Here is an 18,695-nt window from a genome sequence, read left to right on the forward strand (position 1 = left end):
GTAAGGTCTCTGAGCCCCACCCAAGATTTACTGACTCAAGCTCTAGAGTCTGACATCCCCCAGATCCGTATTTCTAAACACTCTCCAGGGGATTTTTGTGCCTGCTAAAGTTTAAAAGCTTTTCCCAAGATACCATGCCAGCTGCCTTACCCTCTGTACTAATTAGGATCCTTTTGAAGCCATAGCTCTGGACACTTGAGTCATGCCTTCTGTGCTTAGCTGCTCAGTCATGTCTGACTTTTTGCGACTCCATAAACTGCTGCCTGCCAGGCTCCTCTGTTCATGGGATTCTCCAGGCAAGAATACTAGAGTGGGTTGCCATGCCCTCCTCCATTGAATCTTCCCAACCCGGGGATCAAACCCAGATCTCCCGCATTGCAGGCGGATTCTTTTCTGTCCGAGCCATCAGAGAAGCCCAAGAATACTGGAGTGGGTAGCCTATCCTTTCTCCAGGGGAACTTCCCAAGCCAGAAATTGAACTGGGGTCTCCTGCATTGAAGGTGGATTCTTTACCAGCTGAGCTACCAGGGAAGCCCAAGTCGTGCCTTCATCCAAGGCCAAAAGAAAGGGGGAAGTTGGTAGGCTGACTCAGTCATTTTAGCATGGGGAACGCTCCTTCTCCAAGCCTCTAGACAGGCTTGCCTTTACTTCTCAACCTCCACAGTGTATCACGTGGCTACTCATAAACCACTGTGGCATTTGGAATGGGCTTGCCTTGGACCAATCATTCTTTCTTCCTAGGAGAGTTCCACTTTCCTGGTTTACCAAACTCAGTCCCTCAACTCATGAAGGCTCTCTCAATGAGGAAGGAGGGTGTAATAGAGATTGATTGCTAATCCTGGCAGAAATCTTGCACAATAGTCTACCTCAGCTTGATGCCAGAATAAACTGGCTCCCATAGGTGGGGTTAGATCTTGAAGCAAGGACTGGAGCTCTGCCCTTGTTGTGGATTCGCAGCCTGCTAGCTCCTGGACTGAATGTGTGCCCTACAGCCGAGGCCAACACTCAAACGTGGGAGAAGACTGGAATCTGGAGTTTCACAGATCGTGTAAATTAACAGATCAGGCCTTCCAGGAGTAAGGTGTGCTTGCACTGGATGGTGTTGAGAACTCTACTATTCAAATAATCTTTGGCAGACATATATCCTGAGTCATATTTATGCATAACTATTTACACATGCATGTGTATAACATATTAAAAGATGTTAATATTATGATTCCCCCCTTCTATTAATAAAATTTTGCTCATTTTTTTCCCTATTACCTTATTCTTTTTTAAAGATTTTTTTTAATATGGACCATTTTGTAAAGTCTTTATTGAATTTTGTTAATGTTATTACTTATGTTTTTGGCTTTTTGGCCCAGAGGCATTTGGGCTCTTAGCTTCCCCACCAGGGATGGAACACATACCCCCTGCATTGGAAGGCAAAGTCTTAACCTCTGGACCACCAGGGAAGTCCCCCATTAACTTATTGTTGGTGAAGGATCATGAATGAGAACCTCCACTTATGCCCATGGGGTGGTTTGGGAACCTTTTAGGTATCTGTAGTTGGAATCTAGAATCATTACTCTAGAGCAGTGGTTATCAAATCTGAGGATGCATCAGAATCATGTCGGGGAGCCTCTTAACTCCACCTCCCGAGTTTTGGATTCTGTAGGTCTGAGGTTGGGCCTATGAATTTACACTTTTAACAAATTCCCAGTTGATGGTGATGTTCCTGGTCATGGAACCACACTTTCACAACCACTTAGTTGTAGGAACTTCTTTTAGGTTGAAATACTGGTCTGGATATAATGAAAATATAAACATAGGGGAATTTTAATCATGCACATGGGATCTTCTACCTTTTTCAGATTCTTTTGTGCTCCCTATTTAAGCTGCCTGTGACCTCCTCACTGGAGCCATGCTTTGGGTGGACTTGATTCCCTGGGTTTTCTATACGTTGATGAATCTGAGGAAGGCTTATACCTCAGACGTGAGAAGATGGAGTGACACCCACACACTCTCCCTCCAGGCTGAGCATTCATGGTGGCCTTAAATATTGGTCTTAAAACCCTGCTTTTACCTTAAGAAAGAGTGAATTTCTGATAGGGACTCAGACATAGTTGAACTTTGAGAACATTATGCCAAATGAAATAATCCAGACACGAAAGAACAAATATATCATTCCACCTATATAGGATAAAATTCAAATTCATAGAGACAGAAAACAGAATGATGGTTTGTAGAGTCTGGGGTAAGGGAGAAATGATGAGTTATTATTTAATGAGTAGGAAGTTTCTATGTGGGATGATGGAGAAGTTCTGGGAATGGAGAGTGGTAATGGTGTACAACATTGTGAATGCAATCAATGCCACTGAATTTTGAAATAAGTAGAATAAAACATAGAAAATAGGAATAAAATAAAGCAAATATTCTAGCAATGGGGAAGAGATACTCTTAACCATTAAAAACTATTAAAATGGTAAATTTTGTCATTTTTTTTAACTACAGTTTTTTTGAAAAAATATCCTGCTTCTGTTACTGTTCTCCCAGTGGTATCTTGGGCAATTCTTGTATCAACCCGTCAGAATGCATGCTCAGTCACTCAGTCATGTCCAACTCTGCAACTCCTTGGACTGTAGCCTGCCAGGTTCCTCTGTCCATGGGATTTTCCAGGCAAGAATACTAGAGTGGGTTGCCATTTCCTCCTCCTGGGGATCTTCCCAACTCAGGGGTTGAACCCACATCTCTTGCATCTCATGCTTTGGCAGATGGATTCTTTACCACTGAGCCACGTGGGAAATCCATCAGAAATGACTGTTAAATGTTCAGGGTTTTTTCAAACTAATTGTTAAATATAGCCATTATTTAGCCACTATACATTATAAATATATATATATATAGCCATTAAATGAATTATATTAAGGTAGAAATATTTATCAGTAAATTATATTGAAAACACCCCATCACTTTCTAATTATTTTACCACCTTTTACTATTACATATGTTCTTGAAGTTCTTTACATCTCTTGTGTCTGTATGGTGGAAATACTATATAATGGCATACCATTGTCTACTGATTACCAACTCTAAGTTCAGAGACACCACATAAGTAACTTGAATCATGTTGAAAATATTTACACCAAAGAAATGGCTACAAATCAGGGTTTTCTTTCCTTGGCGAGCCAGCTGTTAAGTTTATCAGCACACCCCTGGTCTTATTATGGCTCATTAGTGGGGCAGGGTTGCAGTAAGCTCGCAGGAATAAAGCACCAGCTACTTAGGATCTTCAAGCCAAATTTTCTTAAACTGAATTCTAGCTCTTTCCAAATAGCCTTGTCATTGGCTGTTTTCCCTGGGCCCAAAACAGAAGATGTTGTGGCTAAGTTTAGTGGGTGGGATGCAAAATGAGTCATATAGTAAGAGAGTTGCTTTAACCTCCTGGGCAAGAGTTTCCTCAACTGGAACATGGAAGGGGTGGGAGAAAAACTGGCAGAAATAAAATAAAGTGATTATTCTAACAGTGGGAAAGAGCTACTTAAAAAAAAAATTTTTTTATTATAAATTTTCCCAACATACACCCAAAGTGGCAGAATAGTAAAAGGAAACCTCATGTACCTATTCATCATCCAGCTCAACGATTACAACATTTCATCAAAAAAGAGACTTTTCTAACCATTGAGGTAATAAGAAGGGGGAGGAATACAAAGGAAAAGATGGATAGGTATGATTTAAAAATTTTCTTCCAGAGTTTGCCTCTACTAAAAGGAAAATATGAAATTGAAAAATGCATAATAATAAATTCTGGGTATAAAAGATTAAGTTGTATAATATGTGCATAATTCCTAGAAATGTGTTAGTAAAGCATCAGGATCCCTAAATGGGCAAAACATGCAAGCAGATAATTCACAAAAAAGTGTATAAGTAGAAAAAGAGACAATTCAGTGTTAAACAAGTATAGCAAATAACGTGTTTTGGCTGGCTGAGAATTGGATATCCTTGTAAATTTGGAGGACAACAGGAAATATTCATAATTATCCAGGTATTGGTATCACAAGGAATAAATAGGTCAAACAAAGAACAAAATCTACAAAGCTAATTATAAAGATTTTAGTCATATCATAAAAAAACCTGAATAACCAAATAGTAGGAACATTGAATAAGTTATAATGTATCAATACGATGGAAGAATATAAATTTAATAAAATAATAAATATGATGATTGTGTAGAATTAGGAAAATTAAGAGGAGAGAGCAGAACATAAAGTGATATACATCTGTGATTACAACTGCTAAAAGATTGGAACACACAAAAAGTGAAAGTAGGTGGTATGTTTACACTTTTAAAATGGCTTTTCAGTGCTTAGATTTGATTTAATAATTTACAAAATAAAATGAAAGGGGAAAATAGATGTGATTGCTAAAGGCCTTATACTCTCTAAAATCCTATGAAAGTTGATCTTTTTCTTTTGTAGGAAAGAGCCATAATTTTCAGCACTGCAGTGGAACATTCTGCCTGTTCCCACATGCTTGCTGGGTTTAGGAAACAAGTTTATCAGATCAGGCAGGCAACTTAAACAATAACGACTGGAGGGAAAAAGAGGTTGATAGTGACAAATAAAATTAATACCAACTACCCCAAATCCACATTTCATTTTTACAACCAAAAAGTCCTGAGGTTGCTAAAACAGAAATAAACCAAATAATAAATTTTCTGCTGTATACATTTTATTAAAAAGTAAAGTTTTTTTTTTTAAGCTAACCAGTATTTTCTATTTTCTATGGTCTCTCGAGGTGTTAATATTAAATTTTTCATGATCTCTGCAGATACTTCATTTCTTTTAGAAGGACTCCTGCTGGAGGATTCTGTTTTGGGGAAGGGGGAATAGTTGAAACCAAACAGTAGTGACAAGAATACTATTTAAATATTTGGTAAACCTTATTATATTAATATTAGATTTGGTAAGCCCTCTTAAATATACATAAGCATTTTAAAAATCAAATCTCTTTCTATTTGGGAAGGAGGAAAAGGATGGATGTAGAAAATTAACCTTGGCCTTGATGTTCTGAATACAGAATATTTAAGCCAAAATCTTTAGTTTCAGAGAATTTCTTGGTGTTATGCTAATCATTTTTCTCCTCCTATTTAGAATGCTATTCTTCCGTCAAATATTGAGGATGCCCAATGGTTCCCTAAATGTTTCTTCTGAATAATTAAGTGAATTATTTTCAGGGATAAGCTTTGCCTTTACACATTCCAAGGCACTCGTTCTTTTGTCATAGACCCATACTGTGTTTTTCTTTCTTTTTTTTAAAAAATGGGGGAAATGAAGTCACCAAGAAGATAAATAATTTTCTTGATGAGATTTAAAAGAGATATCTGAGATAATTACTCATATAAAGTATTTAGAACAATGTCTGACACAATAAAATATATGCTCAACAGTAGCTATTATATTTTTAACCATAAAAAGGAACAGATGTGTCAGTTGAATTGAGGTGAATGAACCCAGAGCCTCTCATACAGAGTCAAGTAAGTCAAGAAAGAGTAAAACAAGTATCCTCTATTAATACATATATATGGAATCTAGGAAAATGGTACTAATAAACCTATTTGCAGGGCAGGAATAGAGACACAGACGTAGAGAACAAACTTGCAGACACAACAGGGGGAGAGGGTTGGTTGAATGGAGAGAGTAGCATTGACATATATACACTAGCATGTGTAAACTGGAGAGCTAGTGGGAAGTTGCTGTAAAACACAGAGCCCAGCCTGGAGCTCTGTGACCACCTAGAGGGGCTGGATGGTGGGGAGGGAGAGGGGGACCGAGGCTCAAAAGGGAGGCGATGTATATATGCATACACTTATGGCTGATTTGCAGTGTTGTGCGGCAGAAACCAATACAACTTTGTAAAGCAGTTAGCCTCCAATTAAAAATAAAGAAGAAATTTAAAAATAATTATTACCCAAGATATGTGTAGATCAGTGCTATGTGATAGAAATGTAAAGTGAGCCACAAATGTAAGTTTGAATTATTTAGTAGTCACATTTTAAAAAATAAAAATGAGACAGGTGAAATGAATAATATCAATTATCCTACCCAATAGACCCAAAGTACTGGGTTGGAGAGAAAGTCCATTTGAGTTTTTCTATAAGATGGTACCGATTAAAACTGTACCTGTCTGGATCGCCAGTCCAGGTTCAGTGCATGAGACAGGGTGCTCAGGGCTGGTGCACTGGGATGACCCAGAGGGATGGGATGGGGAAGGAGGTAGGAAGCGGGGGTTCAGGATGGGGAACAAATGTACACCCATGGCGGATCCATGTCAATGCATGGCAAAACCACTACAACATTGTAAAGTAATTAGCCTCCAATTAAAATAAATAAATTTATATTTGAAAAAATAAAACTGCACCTGTCCAGTTAATTCACTAACTTGTATATGCAAATTGAATCTCTTTTTCCTTACTGTTACCAGTCACAGTGCTTCTGCCTCTTCACTCAATTCCACATCAGTAAGCCTTCTTTTAAAAATTTTAAAAATGTCCATGGTTATTTTTTGATACTAGAAAACGTTATAATTAAAGTAAATATTTAAATGTGATTATGAATTACAATTTATATAGGTATCACTGTAATTCATGCTGTCTGTAAAACACATTCAAATACATTCAAAATGTTGCATTAATGCATAGATGATATCAAAGTGAGTCAGTATGTTGACAGCAAGTGGATTGGTGCTGTGATTCGGTATAATACTAGAAAAGATGCAATGTGGCTGACAAGCACACCGCACAGTGTAACCGTTACAGTGAGTCGTGGCCCCACCAAAAAATGCTGCTGCCCTGTGTTATGAAAAAATATTGTATACTGCTTCAATTTTAAATTGAATTGAAATCAAGTTATTTCCTCTGTTGCACTAGCTGCATTTCAGTTACTCAGTAACTGCTTGGTGGCTTGTGGCTACCATGTTGCACAACACAGGTGCAGACTGTGTCTGTCAAAGGAAAGGTGGACAGAACACCTTAGTCCTTCTTGTGCTGGCATCAGCTTTAAGCAGGAGAGAAATTTGTTTGCACGGTACTCAGTCCAATTCCTGTTTCTAACTGGTTTTCCCCATTTCTCTCTGCCTCTCTGAGGTGGCATCTTTTCCTATCCCCAATGCCTGGTTCTTTAATACATAAAGGATGCCTTTCCACCAGGATTCTTTGCTTTGGTCACCTTTCCCTGCATCTACTCTGCTTCGTGTCTGGCTTGGGGAATTAGTAGGGTCAGTAAAGGGTCCACCTCAGAGCTCCTCAGCTCAAGTGGGTTGGCTGGGCTGGCGTTTTCTGGGGGGATTCCCCACTGAGCTGATGAAGACACATCACTCAAGCTCCTTACTATCCCCCTCTTTCTGGCTCTTTCTGTGTGTCTCTTACACACACATTTACGCCATCTGCCTCTAGTTAGTTTCGGTTCCTTTCAGCTTCTGATCTTGTCTCATGTCAGTCCTAGTCCTTTGGATTTTGTCACGAGTTTCTTTCGTGGCCCTCCTTTGCCTTCGTGAGGTTTTTCATGAAAAAAAAAAAAACAAAACAGGAGAGGCTGCATCAGAAATAGCAAGTTCCTTATGTGAATCAGACATCCACCATGGAAGAATTCTAACAGTTCTGTTTTAGTATTCTTTGCCAGAGTCAGCTTGAACTCTGGAAAGATTTGAAAATAGATCCCTGCTCTGGTCCACGGAAGGAGTGGCTGATCCAGGGCGGGAGAGAGAGTCACCCACAGAACTAGATCTCCAGTATTTACAGGGCATGGGCAGCGCCAGAAGAAAACGTGCCATTTTAAGAGAGCCGTGTTTCTTCTCCAGCTGATTCCAGATTGCCAGGGTCAAAGCGGTGTAAATCTGTGAAGAAAACCCAGCTGCTTTTCCTGCTCATTTGGGAAGAGAGTTTTCTTCCCTTGTGGCAAATGGAAGTGGTAGTGTTGGTGAGGAAAAGCCTGGGCTGTGTAATAACTTTTCCTACCTGTAGGCAAATAAAACCTAACAGGACAATAGGAAGCCTGGCCACTCACCGCCTCTTTGCCACTCACTCCCCTCTGGTACTTGATTTTCTCATTCAGGTCCTGTCTGTCTCCTCCTTCCAGCCTCACAAGAATTCTGTAAAGAAAGATGGAGTGGACTTTAGTTTCTCTGGGACAGATTATAAAAGAAAGACCGGATGTTAGATTCAGGGTTCCTTTTTCTGATGAGGTGCTCTTCTTTACCCCTGAGACCTATGATGGCTGAGACAAGAAAGAAGATCAGGAGTATGGTCTGCCTTGGAACTGGGGTCTCAGGATATGGTGGCCTGTAGTTTATGATTCATATGGAGGGATCCGGGTGACCTGGGTGCAGATGGACATACAGAAACTCTAGTGGTAAAAGAGACAAGAACTGGAGATCAACACCAGTAGCTTATTAACTGGTTGGGGTTCCTATGTGAACAGTTAGTGGGGTTCCTGTCTTAGAGTCTTGCTTGCCCAGAATAATTTACTGGTATTTTTGAAGGAGGAAAATGGAATTAAGTGACCTTTCACGTTTCTTTGAGGGCCTCTGATTTTAAAGTAACTTGGGAAATGGAGTGGGAAAAACAGTGTAACCTGTGGCAAAGCTTGACTATACTGGACAGATTTTTCTCTTTGAATAGCTGTTATCCCTGAGGAGACGTGGCTTTACCCATGATGCTATGCAGACGCTGTATGGATTTTTGGATTCCACTGAGTTGGATTTTGCCCCTGAGAGGACATTGCTAAAGGAAGACACACAGTGGCAGGCTTTACCTGAGAGGCTGCCCTCGGCCTGCAAAGCTGTATACCTGTGTATTATCTTAATCATATACTTTTGGCTGTAGACATGTTTATTATTGTATTGAAGTATTAATTACATATGATAAAATGCACAGATCTTAAGTGCTTAGTTCACTGAGGTGTTTTTTTCTTAAGGAGTTCACTTTTAAAAATTGCTTCTTTTTATTTTATTTTTTAATTTTTCTTTCTCTTTGTAATTGTTTGTTGTTGTCATTTAGTCAGTAAGTCATGTCCGACTCTTTCGCAACCCCATGGACTGTAGCCTCCCAGGCTCCTCTGTCCATGGGATTTCCCAGCCAAGAATACTGTAAGAATTATTTTTAAAAATTGTGGTAAAATACACATAAGATAAAACTTACCATCTTAACTATTTCTAAGCATTCAGTTGGGTGGTGTGAATACAGTTACATTGTTTTGCAACCATCAGTACCACGCTTTTCATCTTGTGGAACTGAAATTCTATACCTGCTAGACTATAATTCCTTCTCACCCCTTCTTCCACCTCCGGCACTACCATCCTACATGAGTTTGACTACTCTAAGTTCTCAACATAAGTGGAATCGTATTGTAGTGATCTTTTTGTGTCTGGCTATTTCACTTAGCATAATGTCCTCAAAGTCCGTGCCAAATTTCTTTTCAAGGCTGAATAATACTCTGTTGTATGTACCACATTTTGTTTCTGCATTCATCTATCAGTTGACACATGGGTTGCTTCCATCTTTTGGCTATTTTGAATAATCCTGCTATGAACGTGAGTGTACAAATATTGAGTCCCTGCTTTCAATTTTTTGGAAAGACTATGTATATTAATATGTATGTATGTATCTCCAGATTATATACACCTGGAATCAGATCAGATCAGTCACTCAGTCATGTCCAACTCTTTGTGACCCCATGAATCGCAGCACGCCAGGCCTCCCTGTCCATCACCAACTCCCAAAGTTCACTGAGACTCACATCCATCGAGTCAGTGATGCCATCCAGCCATCTCATCCTCTGTCGTCCCCTTCTCCTCTTGCCCCCAATCCCTCCCAGCATCAGAGTCTTTTCCAATGAGTCAACTCTTTGCATGAGGTGGCCAAAGTACTGGAGTTTCAGCTTTAGCATCATTCCTTCCAAAGAAATCCCAGGGCTGATCTCCTTCAGAATGGACTGGTTGGATCCCCTTGCAGTTCAAGGGACTCTCAAGAGTCTTCTCCAACACCACAGTTCAAAAGCATCAATTCTTCGGCACTCAGCCTTCTTCACACCTGGTATATATACCCATAAATGGAACTGCTGGATCACATAGTAATTATTATATTTTTAACTTTTCAAGGAAGTACCATGCTGTTTTCTATAGTGGCTATACTATTTTACGCTCCTACCAGCAGTACACAAGGGATCCAATTTCTCCACATCGTCACTGACACTTGTTATTTTCTGATTTGTTTTGTTTTGATACTAGCCATCCTAATGGGTGTGAAGTGAGTTCAATGTATTTTGACAAAGTGTACAGTTGGGTACCACTGCCTCAATCAAGATAAGGAACATTTCAGTCACACCCTTAAGTTCCTTCGCTCACACTCCTGTGCAGGTAGGCCCCTCCACCTCACCACTACCCCCAATCCCTGACCCTAGGCAACCACTTTTGTGCTTTCTGGCATTATACCTTAGCTTGGTTTTTTTCAGCTTCATTCACTCGGAATAATGTTTTAGAGATTCACTCGTCTTATCACTGTATCAGTCGTTTGCTGAAAAGTACTCCATTGCATGAATATTCTGCAATCTGTCCATTTATCTGTTGATGAGCATTTGAGTTGTCTCTGGTTGCAGCAGTTCGTGTGAGTACGGCTCATGTGAACACTCTTGCCCATGTTTTCTTATTGATAAGCGTTTTCACTTATCTTAGGTAAATAAGATGTAATTGCTGAGTCGCAGGGAAGATTCATGTTTAACCTGAATAGAAACTGCCAAATAGTTCTCTCAAGTTTACAGTGTTTGAAAGTTTCAGTTGCTCTACCTCTTCTCTAACATTTATTTATTTTTAAATTTATTTTTCACTGTGCTGGGTCTTTGTGGTGCGTGGGCATTTCTGTAGTTGGGGTGCACAGGTTTGGTTGCCCCACAGCATGTGGAGTCGTACACAGGGATCAAACCTGCGTCTCCTACATTGGAAGGCGGATTCATAACCACAGGACCACCAGGGAAGTCCCTCTATAACATTTAATAGTGTCCTCTTTTTGTTTTTGTTTCTTCCTTTTTCTTTCCTTTTAACCATTTTAAGGGATGTGAATGGTATTTTATTTTGCTTTTAATTTGTGTTTTCTGCATAACCAGTAACAGGCACCTTTTCATATACTTACTGATCATTCATATGTTTTCTTTTGTGAAGTGTCTTAAGTCTTTTGCTCATTGAAGAACTTGCTGTGTTCATCTTTGTGTTATGACTTTTAGTTCTTTATATATTCTCAGCTCAAGTCCTTTATCAGATATACGTGCTGTGAATATTTTCCCCCAATCTATGGCTTTTCTGTTAATTTTCTTTCAGTGAGAATAAAAGACACTTTTCTAATAGTATCTTTTACTGAGCAAATCTTTTTTAATTTTGATGAATCTTACTTATATTGACTTTTATAGCTTGTGCTGTTTTGTGTCCTAAGAAATCTCTGCCTACCTTAAAGTTTAAAGATAGAGAATATATTTTCCTCTGTGGTTAGAAAGTAAACACCAGTGGGACTGCAGTAATTGAATCTATGCTAATGCTTCCTTAGAGAATACCAGGAGGCTCAGAAACAAGGCAAGAGGAGGAGACCCCCTGGGGAAGAGGGTCCTTCTTGAAGACTAGGCCTTCTGGAAGCCGGAGGAGCCAAGACAGTTAACATAGTCCTATGGCTGCAGGAGCAGCCAGTTCAGTTAAAGTCAACAGGCATTTCTTACAGCTCCACTATGTGCAAGGCACTGCTAAGAATTAAGAGCAGGAAACTAGGGGCCCAGGATGGGAGTCTGGTGAGCAGATTCCAGGGAAGATGCTGTCTTAGAATTCACACATCTCTGAAAACAATGATGATGTCGGAGTATAGACACACACAGAGGACCCCATCAACTTGGTGGCCAGAAGGATCCTAAGGGAAGTCTGGTTTGAAAGGTTGTAGATGTGAAAGCCTGAACTCTGTACACCACAGATATTTTTAATATGGGTGGAGTTGGTAACCCACCCCTAAAACAGCTCATTAAACTGGTATGTTGGAATATGTGTATGTGGTGGATAAAGGTTACTCGGAGAGAATAGTAATAAAAAGAATAGCTAACATTTGTTGAGTACAAAATATGTGTGAGATTCTAAGTACTTGATATGATGCAATAACTTGATTCATCTTTGCCACAACCCTTCCTATGAAGTTACTATTATTATGAATTCCATGTTATCAATGAGGAAGTTCATTGACGTACAGAGAGATTATAATTTACTCCAAATCATACAGTGAGGAAGTATATGTGGGAGAGTTATAAACCCAAGTGGTTGGCCTCCAGGCTTCAGCATCTTGGATACAGAGGAAAGATGGTGTCAAAGGAAGGATGGCTCCAAGGAAGGAGAAGGTCCTGTCTGAGATGGACAGCTAGGCTGTGGCGTTGCCATGCCCACTGCTGTTTCCTATTAGAGGGCGGCATGGATTCGCCCTCACTAGCGTGAACCTGTCCCACCATGCTGCTAGCACCTGCCAGACCTTGGGTCAGAGAGGGAATCTGCCAGAGTCCAGCTCCAGCAGCCAGGGATTCAGCCTGAAGGGGTGAGCAGTGTCGACGAGAGAAACTGAGGCAGCCTCTCATTTTACTTGGACTGCCTGTTTATTTCGAGCTTATGATTCTCTTTTATACTTTTACAAAAGCATTAGGTCAGAGGTTTGATATTTTTAGTTCCCATGGACCCAGATTTATTTTTCTCCAAAAATCATTGTTGCCCCTCAAAAGGAGTTCCTTCCTCAGCAATTCTCTTATCTACTTTTTCTCATGTGTCCTTATGAATACACTGTAACTCATGCTAATGTCTGGGCTGCATACCACATTCCTCAGTTTAATTCTTATCTTTTTAAGTCCTGTTTGCTCCTAGCACCCTAAGCTCACTATTTCTTAGAAAGGGCTTCTAGCTAATAATATCTCTAAAGTCACTAGTTTCTATAAGCTATAGTAGAATATGCTAACATTACAGCAATCCTATATATTTAGCTTCTAACTATTTAAATTATTCCTAAACCCTAAATTCAGCAAACTCCTTTGCCATAAACACTTTTCTCACAAATGGGCTTCAGATAGCAATCCCTCCCATGGCCTCAAGCTGTGGCCTGTGTGCTCACCCTGGAACACTTTTTTGTAAAAGTCCTTGAACAAATGTCAGTGATTAACTTTATGAATTATTCTTTGAGCACAGCTGCAGAAGGCTTTATGCCTTCTCCTGCTCCTCTCAAAAACGATAAGCACCTTAAATATTCTCTTCAGTCAACTCAGCCGAGGACAGGGAAAAACAAGTCAGAATCACAAAGCCTAACTCCTTCATTCCGGGTCCGTGCCTACGGATCAAAGGGAGGGGGTTTAGGGCCGTGCCTCCATTTTGTCAGTAATGCCTAACGTGGCTCCCAACAGGAATCCACACGTTATTATCACACATGTTACCCAGAGGCAGGTCTGCCACCTAATGTGTAGACAGGGCTGTTTCCCGTCTCCAGGGAGGGTGGGGCTGGGCGCTGTCTGTAGCCTTCTCTACTCTTAACAATCCGACCGTGGTGGCAATGAGCTCTTTCTGGGGCAGGCGTTTCCACTCCATTTCTACTCCTGCTTTCTTTGTGTAGTTACAGCACAGCCTGGGAATTGCTCTCTCAGCTGTTTACTAGACATTTTGATCTGAATTAGGGGAAAATCAACTCTGAGAGATCAAAAGAATAGTTGTGTTTCAAGCCTGGAGGGGCGCTGCCTCTAATCGCGTAAGTAAACTGCCATCTGGGGCTTGAGCAAACATGTCAGAGCTGCGCCAAACCCCATGTTAGACTTTGAATGAAAGCCCGTACTGTTTTCGGTTCATAGCATAAGCTGGAAGAGTTATTCCTAGCAGCCCTTCTTTCTGTCCCTACTGGGGTACCCTGGACAGTCTAAACATTGCTGATGTTAGGATAAACATAATCAAACGGTTCCAGTATTTCTAGCCTTTGACTGTCTCCATGGCATGATGCATCAGTCAGTCTCTGAAGCGGCAGCACCGAGGGTACTTTCCGATTGTGGGTGGAACCCATCCAACTGCATACAGGCTGCTTGGCCCTGTCATGGAAGGGAGGGGCACAGAATGTGCCCGGATGGGGTTTGGATGGAAACACCGAGTACCTCGCAGCTGGAGATGACATGACTCTGGCCATGTGTTGGCTCCAAGAGACAACTGTCACAGAGCCATGTTGCCTTGTTCTTCCACTGGAAAGGTTGGATGGCTGAACCAGGGCGGGGGCATGTGGGGTTAGAAACATGCTCTTCAAAGAGCCACCACTCTTGATTGGGCGCTGTCTGCCAAAGTGGGGTCCACTGTTTAGCAGATAGGTCCGGGAGGAGTGTTTTTGTTGTTGTTTTGTTTTTTTCATCCAGCTTGTTAAAGATACAAAGAAAAAGAAAGCATTTAGCTCAGCAAAAGACATGACAATTTGAAGTTTTGATTCCATTGTTACTCCTAAAAGCTTCTATCACTGACACCTGCCTTAGTGTATAATTATACACGTGTGTAAAGACACATGCATTTAGCATGGTATAGCATGAAGGTCTGGAGAAGGCAATGGCACCCCACTCCAGTACTCTTGCCTGGAAAATCCCATGGACAGAGGAGCCTGGTAGGCTGCAGTCCATGAGGTCGCTAAGAGTCGGACACGACTGAGCGACTTCACTTTCACTTTTCACTTTCACGCATTGGAGAAGGAAATGGCAACCCACTCCAGTGCTCTTGCCTGGAGAATCCCAGGGACGGGGGAGCCTGGTGGGCTGCCGTCTATGGGGTCACACAGAGTCGGATACGACTGAAATGACTTAGCAGCAGTAGCAGCAGCAGCATGAAGGTCTCTAGAGTAATGGCTGTGACTGAAAACATAGCTCCTACCACCTACTACATGAGTGACTTTGGGCATTATGCTTAACTTTTCTCAAATTTAAGTTATCCTGCCCAATTCACTGGACAGTGAGAAGAGGAAGCAATATAGTGTTGATAAATCACCTGTGTGCTTAGTCGTTCAGTCATGACTGACTCTTTGCGACCCCATGGACTGTAGCATGCCAGGCTCCTCTGTGCGTGGTGATTCTCCAGGCAAGAATACTGGAGTGGGTTGCCATGCCGTCCTCCAGGGGAATCTTCCCAATCTAGGGATTGAACCCAGGTCTCCCACATTGCAGGCAGATTTAGACAGTAAAGTCTAAGCCACCAGGGAAGCCCATGATAAAGCGCCTAAGCACTCAATGTAACTAGATGGTCAGTAAATACTTATTTAAAAATAAAGCCCCTTTAACTCCAGTACATCTAACAAGGAATACAAGGCCAGCTTTCCTGATGCTGAGCCACTGAGCAATGACAGAGGCTACCCCTTGGAGGAGTGAGCCCCATGACCAGAAGGAGGAGACCAAAGGCTGGAGATGAACCTTCAGAATGGGTGTAGAGTCCTTGCAACGGGAAGGATGTTCAGCAGAGTTCTTGCCCACCACTACCAGAATTTTTTTTCTGTTAGGCTACTCTTGAACAGACAAGGCATGGGGTAATTTTTGATATAAAGGTAATGGAGAGATTAAGGTTGCCTTTTAGTACCTGGAATGGTACCTGGCCTGGGGCAGGCATTCAGATCATGATTGTTGAATGACTGAGATGAAACATCAGTGAAACTATCCTATTCGTTCCATGACTGAGAGTAGTGTTAGCGGTGCATCGCTTCTTGTTTCTATGCTAATTAGCCTGTGAGGAGGAGGGGAATCCAAACAATTTGTCTGCAATTAAAAGGCAAAATAATTTAAAAACACCTCCACCATCAAAAAGCCAGCCGACCAGAATTCCAAAGATCTCTAGTCGACAGGTGGCCCTTGGAGTCACTCGGAGAATGAGAGAAAATTACTTAAGAAAATTTGAAACTTTATCCTATGAAAACTGAAAACAGTATCTGGAGAAATATTTATAAAATTTATTAGAATATGCATTGATTTGTGCCTGGGGAAACTGAGGTATTAATGTGAAGTAGAAAGATGTTTAGGAGGGCAGATGGTTAACTAAGAGCGCAGGGCCCAGCCAGCTCTCCCAGCAATCTTAAGGCCTTCTCATTACTCTCTTTATTTTTCTAATCTTATCTCTTAATATAATATAGAACTCGCCATAAACAACTTTCATTATTGTATTATCCATCTGGTTTGTAGAGTGGAGATAATGTCAGGATCCAAAGGTTATTAGGTAGATTAAGGTCATGTAGAGGAGTGTTTAATACATGTCCTTCCTTCCTTCTCCCTGCCTTTTGGACAAAGGAATCATTGGAGTAGAAAACTTGAAAAGACTTGGGCATGATGTGGGAACGAATGGTAGAGAAAGAGTGGGGATGTTTTAAATTATATGTAAAATGTGTTTTTTAAATATTTGTGGATTGAAATTATTATTACTGTTCCAACAGTGCTGTGAATAAGTGGCTAAAATTTGGACAAAAGACTGTTAATAAGTTACTTGCCAGATGGTGGGTTGAAAGAGATTGTTTAAGAATTGCTTAGCAGGCAAGTCTTCAACTTTGCCTTCGCTTAGCCTACACACTTTGCTTGGATTAAATGTTTAAAAATAAAAAACCCCATCCAGGGAACAAAATTTCCTTTAACTTTAGAAGAATCAAAGATCCAAGGGAGAAGAGTTGCTTTCATGTTCCTATTTCACAGACAGTTTTGAAAAGCCTTTAGCGCCTGGGTGGGGCCCAGTTGAACTCTCCACAAGTCCACAGACTAAAAGTTTAAATTTGTCATCCTCTGGGATTTAAAATGAAACCATGTACCAAAGAAAAATGGTGAATGAGTCACTCACATGTGATCTTCCAGGGAGGAGAAGGATTCAGTGTAAGAATGTGTCACAAGGCCATCAGACCCCTTCACAGTGAAGGGTGAGTGCCGGTCTTGGGTCAATGTTGTGCATCTGAACAGAGAACAACTGCCAAGTTATGCCGGGGTCTCAAAGAAAGCATCTGGTCACAGGGTGAATTCACCATGGTGTCGCGTCTGGCAAGACCAGAGAAATTGTATTTGTTAGCACATCCAGAAGGGGTTCACCTCTTAGGGACAGGTTCATATTTATAGGCTTATCACTCATAGGCACTCACATGCTTGCACACATGGTTAATTTATTTATTTATGTTGAGAAATATAACTATTACTTAGGGAAAAATCCATATACTGCAGTACTTTGTAGAGAGGTCCACATGGGAAGCCAAACTCTAGTCAAGAGGTTCCTTGGCAATCAAGGAATCAGAGGAAGAGTTTTAGATGGATAAAATTCATCTTCACAGTGGGGAAATATCTGACGCCTAGAAGACTGATCCTGGGGCCAAGCCAGCCTTTCTTGAGGACAGGCTTTTGATAAACATTTTAGAGTAAACCTCAGTGATGGTTTTGGGTTGAGCTTGCATTGCTGTTGGACAGAATTTTTCTTTAAATATGTCTAACAGCTTTTGGCCAGCTGGCTTCATCTTGGGAGCCATTCTTCCTCCTTAGATGAGTTTGCATATCGTTGTTTTGATGATTATTTACTGATTTTACTAGTCAGTCTCATTTGCCTGCTGTCCAAAGTCTGGGTGGGTGGGGAGGAATGTATCACACTGCTGTCTGCATGGCCTCCTGCAGTATTACCAGGAGTGGGCCTTGTTCATGCATCTGCAGTCTGCTGTAAGGACTTAAGAAACTTTATGCTTGAGTCAGCACTGGGATGCCAGTTTCTGGCAGTGATATAATAGGGCAGTATGTGGAGTAGTGTAATAGTTGTCCTTCTGAACATCCTATAGAAAAACAGTAGGGGTGTGTTCTTGACATACCTAATTTTTCTTTATGAATTCATTGTAAATTACTCCTGAAAGTACATGTAATCTTAACCTGAAATAGATTGAATTTATTTATAGCTTAAGGCTTCCCAGGTGGCTCAGTGGTAAAGATTCCACCTGCTGAGCAGGAGGCATGGGTTCAATCCCTGGGTTGGGAAACCCACTCCAGTATTCTTGCCTGGAAAATTCCATGGACAGAAAAGCCTGGTGGGTTACAGGCCATGGGGTTGCAGAGTCGGACACGACTTAGTGACTAAACAACAATTTACAGCATATTACTCCCTTATGCAAAGGAATATGTATTCCCTTGGGATAAGTCTCTTATGTTGAGTTACCAGCTTTCTTTCAGTTGCTCTAAAACTATGTCCTAAAACCCTCGAGAGCCCTGTCCTGAGCCTTAGGTGTCAGTTTCTCTCTGTTTAGTTGCTCAGTCGTGTCCAATTCTTTGTGACCCCATAGACTATAGCCTGCTAGGCTTCTCTATCCATGGGATTTTTCAGGCAAGAATTAGAGTGGGTTGCCATTTCCTCCTCCAGGGGATATTCCTGGCCCAGGGATCGAACCCACGTCTCCAATGTCTCATGCATTGCAGGCAGATTCTTTTCCACTGAGCCATCGGGGAAGCCCTAGGTGAGGAGTTCACATATTACAAAGAAGATGCAGCTTCCCACCACATATTGGTTTTTTAAAAGACATCTCAAACATATGGTCTCTTCAGGCTTCATCTTTCCATCTTGAAGAGTCCTGATGCTTTTAAGGTCATTTGAGCTATGCCCCAAACTGAATGTGTCTGCATTTCCCAGATGTAAAGTTTGAGGCACAGTTGCTAATA

General features: G+C 41.1%; 1 protein-coding gene across 3 annotated transcripts in view; it reads left to right on the plus strand.

Moving 5' to 3' along the window:
• Nucleotides 1–18,695, plus strand: part of ANXA4 (annexin A4) — an 81,334-nt gene that overhangs the window by 5,763 nt on the left and 56,876 nt on the right. The window lies entirely within an intron of this gene.

The sequence above is a fragment of the Bubalus kerabau genome, chromosome 11 (assembly GCF_029407905.1).
Source record: "Bubalus kerabau isolate K-KA32 ecotype Philippines breed swamp buffalo chromosome 11, PCC_UOA_SB_1v2, whole genome shotgun sequence".
Lineage (NCBI taxonomy): Eukaryota > Metazoa > Chordata > Mammalia > Artiodactyla > Bovidae > Bubalus > Bubalus kerabau.